Genomic DNA, 12,098 nt, shown 5'->3' with positions numbered 1-12,098 from the left:
ATCTTATTGTATAATTAATACCGGTTTATCTCCACTGCATCCTTGCATTCTTGATCTTTTATTTAATTCGATACTTTTTTTATTGTTAAATGTTCTTTATTTATCCTGGGTGTTAATCGGTTAAATCACTAAAGAGCGTCGTCATATGGAGATCCCGTAATGTATCATAGACTATCACTAAATCTCAAAATAATCGGAAAACAGAATATCTAACCACCCGTAACAACAACAATTAAAATGTTTAAAATACATGTACGGAATCCGGAAATATTTCAAACCATTTAACTTCAACGTAATTCAATGTTCGTTTTTAAAGTCGTGTTTTTTAAAGAAAGAAGGAAATTTAAAGGCGTTAAATCAAGCTGCGGTGACACACAACTTTTTGAGTATCTTATAATTGTGAAGTACTGTGTAATGTTTTCGTTTCGATAATGATGAAAATGGATGGTAAATATAACGTTTAATTAACCTATTTGAAATGTAAGTAGGATTTTAGAATTACAATAAATAAACATGCGCATTACCTAATACTCGTCAATGATAGTATTATGTTTTACTTTATTTGTTTCAGTAATAAGACAATTATATTTTAGATGGTAGAGCTTTAATGGTTTCTTATTCACTACTGCGTTTGGGAATTGATAGAAATTACAGTTTTACACAGCTGTATGCACACTGGCTATCTCTTTTGGATCGTCCTCAAATTTTAATGTTGAAAGTAGAAAACTTTCCAGACATGTATGCAGACTTTTATCAAACCACGAAAACATATTTGCCAGAATATAATTATACACACATACAGTAATCACGAAAATAAATGAATCTACAGTTCTGCTGAGTTCTGAACTACATGTATATAATAGTGTCAATCGCCCGATTTGTTTAACTTACGCCCAGTGGCAAATAGTTGATGTATATTCAGAATAAGAACAAAATTAAACATACACTTGTAGGGGGTCAACAGAAGGAAATGCGGGATATTAGACTATCACTGCGTTCAGCAAATGTATATTAGACCGGGATAATATTGCAATTGTTTGCTGACTTGCAGAGAGCGTGGGAATCCTTACAAGAGGTTCCTGAGTTTACGACCTCATTCGGACATGACTGTCTCAGACAGCCACCCTCTCTAACCTGTGTTTCTCAGACAGACACTCCTCTCTAACCTGTGTTTCTCAGACAGACACCCCTCTCTAACATGTGTTTCTCAGACAGCCACCCCTCTCTAACAAGTGTTAAACTGTCGGATGGGAGAAGTTCAAGTTACCACATTTTTATATGTCATTTAACCGTACGGCTTTTACTGTATATCAAGTCAAAAAGTCATGACAATGTGGCATATCGTCTTACGTCGAACTTTTGATCTTTGGAGTGTGTATGATATATTTGAAGATGAATGTCAAGATACAATCGAGTAATCCTTTATCACAAGGTCAATCGTATTACGGGTATATGATAGTCAAATTTATTTTTTAATTGTATGTACGATATAATACTGTCTAACATGAGGGGATGACTAGGGAGGTTCCTTATTTTCCATATCCCATGTTTGGGTAACTTTCCCCGCTATCAACTGTTTTCCTTTTTTTACCGCCTAGATTCCATTTTTCTTCCTGTTACAATGTATATCCAATATTGTCACGTTTTTTAACATTAAATCTCATTTTAAAAGCGATTCAGTCCCCTTCTGACATATGTTGTACAGAATATTTTGATATTTTTTCCTACATTTTGTTGGACAGCAACCCGACACAACTTGTTCACAAGTATACAGGCGTAGAAGGAAGTTTATATACATGTAAAATATATATATGTAAGCCTCAAATCTATGTCCGGTCTCAAATCTATGTCCTTTCCGCAAATCTATGTCCTATTTAATATTGCGTCATAGAAGTTCCAAATCTATGTCCTGTATTGTCTCACATCTATGTCCTTTTTTACTCAAATCTATGGCCATTTTTGGCTCAAATCTATGTCCTTTCATTGACGTAAAACATAACAAAACGTCATCAAGTAAACAATGAAAAGTTAACAATTACAGGTATAAGTACGGCCTTTAACACGGAGCATTAACTCACACCGAACAAACATTGAACAAGTGGTTTATATGACAAAAGCAAGGTTAACATTTTATCTATTTATACACATGGTGTAAAATTGCTTTATGTTTTGTTTTTTAAACTGGAGGAAAATCTGTTATGAATAGTGGACTGATGGAATATTTTCAAAAATAGTCAGCTGAATTAATCATTAAGCAATGTAAAGATGAACATCTAACCGTTTAATACAGTATATCCAACAAATTTAAAATGTGATCCAAAAAGTTCTCGCTTCGAAAATCGAAACTTCCGGATAGCGTACAGAATAGAATCTACACTGTGTACTTACTACTACTATTGGGGAATATTTATAATTCAAATCCAGCCATGAACTAAGGGACTGCAGTGTTTACATCTGGTTTCTGGAGAGAAAGAATGTGCCAAAACATAAAGAATGATTCTTCTCGGGGAAATATATGCGTTGTTATTAAAGGCATTATTACAAGTTTTACATTTGAACTAAATAGATATCAGCTAAGACCAAACAATTGATAATATATGTTTTATTGTGATTCGCAAATATTTCAAATATAAAGAACGTTTTACTTTTATCAATTTAGAATGATTTTTTGATACTAGTATTCAAGGAAAAACATAGATAAAGTGGTATAAATGTCAATGAAACAGCGATATGAACAAATTCATAAGACAAAACGAAGTACGTCGAAGTTGCAAACAAATATTCATTCTTTGCTGTCTTTTTTAGTAAAATAAATATGTGTAGTTTCATTCTTAAAGACGGCATACAATAATAACCCACGCATGCAAAGATTTTAACCACACACATGGAAAAATGACTTAATAAAACAAAAAGCATATAAGACCGTACTTGAAACAATATTATAAATACCAGCTAAATAATTTAGCCGGATTTTATTAAACGCAAACTATACTTCAGCTCTTGCACATACATGGAGAACACACACCAATTATTGAATTATGGGAAATTACTCATTGAAATAAAAAACCTATAAGGCGGAACTTATTAGACGGGCATAAATTTGCGCATGGCGAAACAAATTGGAAAATACATTACACAGATTTGAGACCTTCTCTTTTTAACGGACACATATTTGCGATTGACGTCACGATTGAAAATCGGACACATATTTGAGGCCGAATCTTTTTTACGGACATAGATTAGCGATTGACGTCACGTTTGGGCATAGATTTGAGATCGGACACAGATTTGAGGTCGTACACAGATCTGAGGTTTACATATATTCAGTATGTTCTTATTTTCCAAATCCCATTTTTGGATAATTTTTCACGCTACCCACTGTTTCCCTTTTTTTTACCGCCGAGATACCATTTTTCTCCCAGTTATATCCCATATCGTCACGTTTTTTACCATTAAATCTCATTTCAAAAGCAATGTATCCCTCCTCTGACATAAGTTGTACAGAATGTTTTGATAGTTTTTCTACATTTTGTTGGACAGCAACCCAACACAACTTGTCTACAAGTATACAGGCGTAGAAGGAAGTTTATATACATGCAATATATATATGAATACATTTGTGTAGTGCCTGGTTTGTCGTAATATAACATTAAATAAATTTATCGTAATTAATGGATTGACACTAAAATACATAAACTATATGGACACGAGTAGGTATTTAGGTAAAGAATCTGTTTAAATAGTAAATTTAAATCAAATCTTATGCGGTATTTGCTGACGGAATAAAGTATTAATACTTCCCCTATACTTAGTTTCCTTAGGCTATGAGCTGTATTTGCTGACGGAATAAAGTATTATTATTATACGCTGGTTGTTCTGCATCTTCTTCCTGACTTTTACCAGACCCTGTTGAGTGCCGATAACGTCTATATAAAAATGTATGACACAATCATGATGTCCCTCGTTCAAATAAGCGACAAGCTATGGTACATTTGACCATAAAAACATGTTTTAATATCAAAATTATAAATACAAAACACATTGTTAGCTTCTTTCTCTTGAAAATGAAGAAAGGTGCTACACTAATGTGTAAGTTTGCTGGAAAAGAGGGGCGAAAGATACCAAAGGGACAGTCAAACTCATAAATAGAAAATAAACTGACAATGCCATGATGGCTAAAAATGAAAATGACAAACAGACAAACATAATACACATGACACAATATAGAAAACAAAATTAACAACACTAACCACACCAACAACTAGGGGTGATCTCAGGTGCTCCGGAAGGGTACGCAGATCCTGCTCCACATCTGGCACCCGTCGTGTTGCTTATTTGATTACAGATCCGGTAAATGTTGTACAATAAAAATAAAAGTTAATACAAATAGGAAGATGCTATATGAGTGCCAATGAGACAACTCTCCATCCAAGTCACAATGTGTAAAACGTAAACCATTATGGGTCAAAGTACGACCTTCAACAAGGAGCCTTGGCTCACACTATACGTAAAGGGTCCCCAAATTACTTGTGTAAAATAATTCAAACAGAGAAAACATACGGTCTACTCTATAAAAAAAAAAACCTCACTAAACGAGAAACACAAGTTTATGAACCACAATAACAAACAATATAACCACTAAACAACAGGTTACTGACTTGAGACAGTTGGAAAGCAACGAAGCGGTTTAAAACGTTTTGAAGAGCGCCAACCTTCACCCTAGTAACTTTAAATCAGTATTATCAAACGCATTATAATTACTATTTCTTTACTTATGTCTTACTTGTAATCATTATATGAAACATGATCGAAATTTATTGTACTTAATATATGGGACAGTATGAATTTTCAGATTTCAAAGAAAGCAAATAAAATTATTTTGCAACGCAAATCGATATTAAAGTAATGAATGGTGCTAAACAAATAATATACCCTGTTTTCAAAATTATTTTAAATTACACAATTATACATGTAATCTATTATATTTTAAAGCGCACTTTTTTTTGCTTAAAGATTTCAAGGACATTCAGAACAAAACAAAACATATGAAAATAGTTAGACGTAAAATTAGGACGGTAACGGCTTAAAAAGAAGAGCTTTGTTTCTGGTGATATCACATCTCCTTATCTTTAAATAGAAAAAAAAGTGTTGACTTCTTTAAATGTAGTTGACTAGAAAATACCCACGAAATATAATACTTTGGTTCATAATCTGAAGATATATAGTTTTGGTGTAATGCGATATTAAGATGTTAACTTTTTTTGAAGCGTGTCACAGACAAGATATCACCACTCAATATGACATCAATTTGGTAAAGGGGGGGGGGGTATTTTCCAGCAGCACATTCTGTAGCAATTTTAACCGAAAACCGAAGTTATCCTTCCACCCTTTTTATTTTAAAATTAAACTTAAAAAAAGGAAAAGTGAGAGTTTAACTCCTTAAGGATTACGAATTTAAAACTTCAAAATAAATTATCATTATTATGAAATGTTATTTCAAGGTCGTTTCCTGTTTGCAGTCTTCAGTTGCAAACCACCAAGTGCATGTAATGTGCATGTCAAGTTTGAAATTTCATCTTTTCAAATAAAATTGCATTCATAAATTTAAAGAATGAATTCAAAAGAATAATTATATAACAAATCTATTTTTTTTAGAAAGAAAGTACTACATTGTGATTAGGTAACAATTTCTGCAAATAAAACTTGTATACAATATCTTTACTTTTAAATGTTTTTTTTTCAATTTATCATTTAAATGGATATGTTGCACAATGAAAGACCGGTACAAAACAGACATAGACTAGGAAGTTCTTAGAACTAAATAGTTCATGGACATTTAAAAATCACACTCGGAGAAAATGACTGATTCGGTTTTCCAAACTTAAATAAAACGTTGTTGTCACATTGATAATACAGGCCAACATGTAAGTAAATAATTTTTAAATTTCTTAAACTATTTAAATAGTAATAACTTTTTTTCAACTTTAGGTTTGATAGTTTCTGTCTGTCGAAATCGATCATCATTTGGTTTGATAGTTTCTGTCTGTCGAAATCGATCATCATTTCTGTCTTTAATTTCATAGTAATCGACATGGAAAACACGTACAAATGATTGAAAACATTGCTTATATTACATAGGTACTTTGGGACAGCATAATTTGTTTTGCCCTCCTCCTTTTTCCAAAATCCGTTATTTTTTCGTATTCTATTATCAATTATTTTCGAGTTTTTTCTGTACTATAAGGACATAAATATACTACAAATCACTTGTAAAATTGAGAATGTAAATGGGGAATGTGTCAAAGAGACAACAAGCCTACCATAGAACTACAATGTATTTACTATCAATTCCAGGTTTACTATCCACAGCGGTCACTGATAAAATAACGGATTTTGAAAACATGAGGGAGGGCCAAAAATAAAATTGTCCTGTCCTCAAGTACCTATGTTATATTACAATACTGAATAAAGTTTTGGTGAAAAACATCGGTATTTGATTACTTTCCTTGTAATAAATAAAAACCTATGTTGACTCTATATTCGTAAATAATTCTGTAGTTACAGACAAATTTGAAACTTGATTAAAACGAGAAAACTGACTGCCTAATTTATGTACAAAAATATGAACGAAAAACTAATATGTAACATATCACCAAACGAAAACCACTGAATAACAGACTCCTGACTTGCGAGTCGACAGAAACATACAGAATGTGGCGGGATCCCAACCATCCAGAGGCAGTGGTGTAAAATTACAGCATAAGAACGAACTATCAAAATCATTTGAAAAGGCTTATCTCATAAGATGGATACAATTAGAAATATTTCACAGAGCCTATACATTGGAATCGAGGATCGTCACCATTACACTCTAAAAGATCAAACTGTAATGTCGGCCGTCTTCGATTTTAGTTGAATTTAGTATAAACAAAATAGTCAAGGATGAAAAAAAAGCATTCATCGTAGTTTGATATTAGGCCATGTGTAAAAAATAATTTCAGTGTAATGATAACTAGCATCTCATTTTATTGTTGAAATAGATTGTTTACAGGTTTGCTTGGAGTTGGGGTTTTGTCTTAAACTTAAAGGGGATTTTGGTGATAAGATTCCTTACTGTAAGTGTGTTGGCCATTGTTTGTCAAGGGAGAGTGACCTTACAATATTTTTTAGGTGAGCAATGGTGGCCAGTTGCAACCTGTTGCGAGGCACACTTTCTGTCCCTATCCAACATGCTACTGTCTGTTTACTTTGCTTTATATCAAGACTGCCTACTGCTAAAACTCATCGTGATATTTATAGAACAATTATTTGGTAATTTATTAACTATAAGTACAATAAATAAACAATCATGATGCACTTAGCTGTAAGAGAAGAAAACAATTTGACAACGATAAGTGCTTTCCTTTTTTTTTACAACATGACTTCCGTTTTCTGCATGGATGTACTGTATGACATTCAGAAGAAATATTTTAAGTGAATTTCGTTTGATTATTAATTTGCATTTCATTTTAGAATGGCTATAAACATATTTCGTTTTTGAAAAAAGGCAGCAAAGTCACTTTCGGTAAAGAAAAAGGTAAGAAATTTGAATTACTTTGATTTGTTACAGTAATTAGTTCTTAGTGGTACACATATTTAGATTCAGTAAGTTATTAAAGGTTTTCGCTTGTTTAAAATATTAAACATTCGAGTACATATATAAAACATACTATATATTATCTAAATTACCAAAGTCTATATAAACTATAGGTATACAATTATATCAACATCAATAATACAGTCATATAATACATACATAAACACAAACTATGTGACAGCAGAAGGTGTTGTAGTAATAAACAAACATTAAATTTAATTTATTTTAACATTTCAAATCTAAGCTTAAAAGATAATAATATAAATTTACGTCTTTTACATTGTTAGTACTCATTAGTTTAATAAATTTGTACATCGACGGTTTTTTCCAATAAAATGGCTTAATATATATTGTTCTAAAACCTTGAAAACGTGGACATTTGAGGATGAAATGAAACTCATCCTCTATATCATATTTACAAAAAGTACATGTTCTATTATTTCCTGTTATACCATAAAAAAATGTATAGCTAAGTTGTGGCTACTTAATCTTATTTTTGTTATACATTTTAAGTAAACATTTGGTTTGCATAAATAAAATTGCAGACAAAAATTATCTAACATATATCTATAATTAGAACATTAGGGTACTATGTCAAAACTACAAAAATCGGTAGGTAAAATTAGCTTTTTATCAATTGTTTAGCCTCGGAGATTCAAAATTTGACATAACGTATAATACAGACATTTGACCTTCGAGAAATAACGTAACTTAATGAATATCAAAGCAAAACTCTTTTCGTCCTGTTTATAACTTTTCTAAAGGACATTTTAGCATGCAATGATGAATAGAAGAGTTTTTGTAAACACATTTCCTTTGAAAGTTACAAATTATAAGAGGTTTTTTTAAATCTATATATTTACAGAACTGTATTATTTAAAACTAAAGGCCATCAAAGGTTATCGGAATGATTTAGAATTACTTTGAATGGATCGAACTTTCTATCGTACTATATTTAACTATATTTGTTTTTAAAAAAATTTCTTAATATAGTAAACTTTAAGTACTTGAGACTTTTAACTATAATGAATACACTAGGTATCGAAAAGGTAACATTGAAGCCAATGAGTTGTAATGCTGAAGGATGCATTCAAATTTTGTGCAAATGAATATCTCCACATTTCTCGACCCTAACCAGCATTTAGACCAATACGAAGGAAAATGGTAAATCAAGTTAATACAATTTTGTTTATTGCTTGATTAAAAGGCTGTCCTGAAAATTCCTAATTTGAGTGTGATTCCCAATGAAATTTGTGGAAGAGAAAACAAGTGTTGATTTGTGTTCTTTAGACCGAAAAACCGAAAATGTGTGCTCATAGGCGAATCCAAGGGAAAAAAGGGGGGGCTATTGTGGGACAAATTTGGTTGATTATTAAAATAGGGAATGACTGGAGCGCCCCCGGGCCCCGCCCTTCACCTTTTTATATCAGTCATTACACACAGTTCTGGTTCCGCTACAGGTGCTTCTACAATAAATCAATATCAATCGTTTTGGCAGTAATGACTAACAACACCAAGCAACTACTTTATCGGATCGCGTATACACCAACAAATTATTTCTCGATTCGCACTATCCGTACAGTGACTGTAGTTTAGGCATATGTTTTTACTTTTACAATATACAATTTTGGATGAGTAAGAAGTATACATGTGTTTGCCAATTACAATTGTTGAAAGATCTAGCAAAAAACCAAACACACCGTGGCAGATAGAATTAATGTAATATGTAATTATCTTGTTTTAATTACTTTTAAAACGAACTCGGGTTGTTTACCAAAGTACATCACTAAAACTGCCATACACATTGCAATATGCGGTTTTACTATGACGTAATTGGTCTTTTCCTATTTATCAGCAAAGTTATTTAAAAAAAAGTACGAAGAAAATGTCAAGATTTTGCGTATTTGCACCAATTTAATTAATTGACTTTAACTTCAATTTTTAGGTTGTTGCATAGCAAATACATGGATTTAAAAAAAAAAGAAACGGTCATGTACTTTTTGTTTGTACAATGATTCAAAATATGATTCTGAAGGTATATATAAATTTAGAACAAAGTTGTACCCAAGTCGTTTTATCTGTATGTGTCATTGGTTTATCTGTATGTGTCATTGGTTTATCTGTATGTGTCATTGGTTTATTTGAGGAGATCTCGATAAGGGAGCTACCATTTGATTTTTATGGGGGGGGGGGGGGGGGGGCTAGGATGAAAAATTTTGTCCTGTATTTTTTTTTAGCTGTAATCTCTGTCCTGCATTTTTATTTTTCACTCTGTTCGGTCCTGCCTTTTTTTTTTTAGTTTATCCTGACTTTTTTTTACCCAAATTGTCGTCCTGACTTTTTTTTTTGTAAGTGTCTCATCCTGCCTTTTTTTTTACTCAAAACTCCTGTCCTGCCTATTTTTTTCAAATTTCATCCTTAGTAGATGACAGAAACGCGTAAAGTAGAGGGGGTTGAAAATGTGAGAGCATGCGTGTTCGAACCTTTGGGATATCCATCTCACTTGTTTATCAAATGAGAGACATGTCATACGTTTTTATTTGTTCATTTTTTTTTATTTTTAAATTTTATTACGTAATATCCAAACCCTATTGACACTTTTGTTCGGACATTATATGTTAGCGCATGTGTTCAAATATCAAATTAGACTAAATAATAAAATACGGCATCATATTGTAATGTACGTGTCGAAATATCCAATTGTATAATTGCAATTCAATTCAATTCAATGTTTTATTTACTGCATCTGTGACTAGGTTTAACTTCGATATGTCATTTATAAGATTTCTATAAAACTTTCTATTTCTATTTTTTTATTTATTTTACTTCATAAACTTGATACGTATATTTTCACCAATAACAAAAGATGTGGCAATAATGATTACGACAAGAACACGTAAAGATAACACAAAATCTCAATTAATAAATTCAGATGATTTCGAAACACAGCCCTTTAACAATTAAATATAAGTCCTAAGTCAGGAATCTGATGTACAGTAGTTGTCGTTTGGTTATGTAATTTATACGTGATTTTCGTTTCTCGTTTTTTTTATATATATATTATAATAGACCGTTGGTTTTCCCGTTTGAATGCTTTTACACTAGTAATTTTGGAGCCCTTTATAGCTTGTTGTTCGGTGTGAGCCAAGGCTCCGTGTTGAAGACCTATAATTGTTTACTTTTTTAAATTGTTATTTGGATGGAGAGTTGTCTCATTGGCACTCACACCACATCTTCCTATATCTATATGATGTTATTTGTTTAGGTCCCTATGGACTTCCGTATGATTGTGAGGTATCTTCTACCTGCATCCACGAGGATCTTTTATTCATCTTAACAAATCAAATGAAGATTTACGTGGAAAATACAGACAGAAGTAATTAGATCAGATTATACATAAATAACGTCTCGCAATCACTTACGAATTATTTTTTATGATGTTGTTAGCGGTAATTAAATATTTAGTAGCCTGCTTTCATTCTGATTTATTGAAAATTTTAAAAGAAACTGAAGTTGGAAAATCTTTTTATTAATATTAATCTTAACGCCCTCTAAAGTATTATTTAATTAGGTTAAACATCTTCTTTTAATAAGATACTGGATATTTCTATTTAAAGCCACCTACAACAGCTCTGAGAACTTTGATCAGAGTCTTTCAAACAATTTATGTTTTGCTAGTTTCTAAATGAAGTAATTCAGATATCGTTATTTGCAACACGAGTCTGTCCATTCTTTGTTTGTTTCTATTCAGTGGTTATTAAGAGTTTTTTTTTATACTTTGTTTGTGTTTTAACGCCACCTCTTTGTTTATTTCGTATCGGACGTTTTTATAGGTGGAGAAAGCCGCAGTGCCCGGAGAAAACTACCGACCTTCGATAGGACAACTGCCGATCCTAGTCAATAAGATTGGAGTCGAGAGCACCCACATGTGCGGCTTTCGAACTCACAACCTCAGTGTTGACTGGCTAGTGATTACAATAGTAACTACCTAGACCACTCGGTTATAAAGAGAGTAGAGTACGCTCTTGTCAACTCGTACTGAGACATTCTGTACTAGTTTATAAGGCATTAAATTATTAATTGATTGAATTTTGTAATAACTACAGGAAACATATCATTTTAGCCCGATATTAATTACACTTAGTCTAATGAATTTTCATGAAATGAGTTTAAGCATGGTCACCATCTATATGTGTCTGTCTCGAGGGCTTTTATTTCAGTGGATATCGTTGGTTGCTTCTGTCACATTGTTTTGTGCATAAATCAGACCGATGGTGCTGTTGTTTTTTGCTTTTCATTTTGTCATGTCGAAGTCTTTTATATCTTGCTAGATACGTTGTGGTATTTGCTAATTGTTCAATGTCGTACGAAAACCTATAATAGCTACATTGTACGTCATTTGATATCTGTCGAATATATACTTGTCTCAATGGCAATCATACTACATCTTCTTATTTTTAAA

General features: G+C 32.0%; 1 long non-coding RNA gene across 2 annotated transcripts in view; it reads left to right on the top strand.

Annotated features, from left to right (window-relative positions):
- Nucleotides 1-243: 243 nt before the first annotated feature.
- Nucleotides 244-12,098, top strand: part of LOC139499040 (uncharacterized) — a 38,723-nt gene continuing 26,868 nt past the window's right edge. Inside the window, exons 1-2 of one of the 2 annotated variants that reach the window (XR_011658088.1) lie at nt 244-480; nt 7,513-7,576. This is a non-coding gene — a long non-coding RNA (uncharacterized lncRNA). Of the gene's footprint in view, nt 481-5,705; nt 5,925-7,512; nt 7,577-12,098 lie in introns of those variants that run through there. The other variant, XR_011658087.1, reaches the window with a different exon arrangement.

The sequence above is a fragment of the Mytilus edulis genome, chromosome 12, assembly GCF_963676685.1.
Source record: "Mytilus edulis chromosome 12, xbMytEdul2.2, whole genome shotgun sequence".
Lineage (NCBI taxonomy): Eukaryota > Metazoa > Mollusca > Bivalvia > Mytilida > Mytilidae > Mytilus > Mytilus edulis.
Note: the sequence above shows the minus strand (reverse complement) of the source record. Positions and strands in the feature narration are given on the sequence as shown.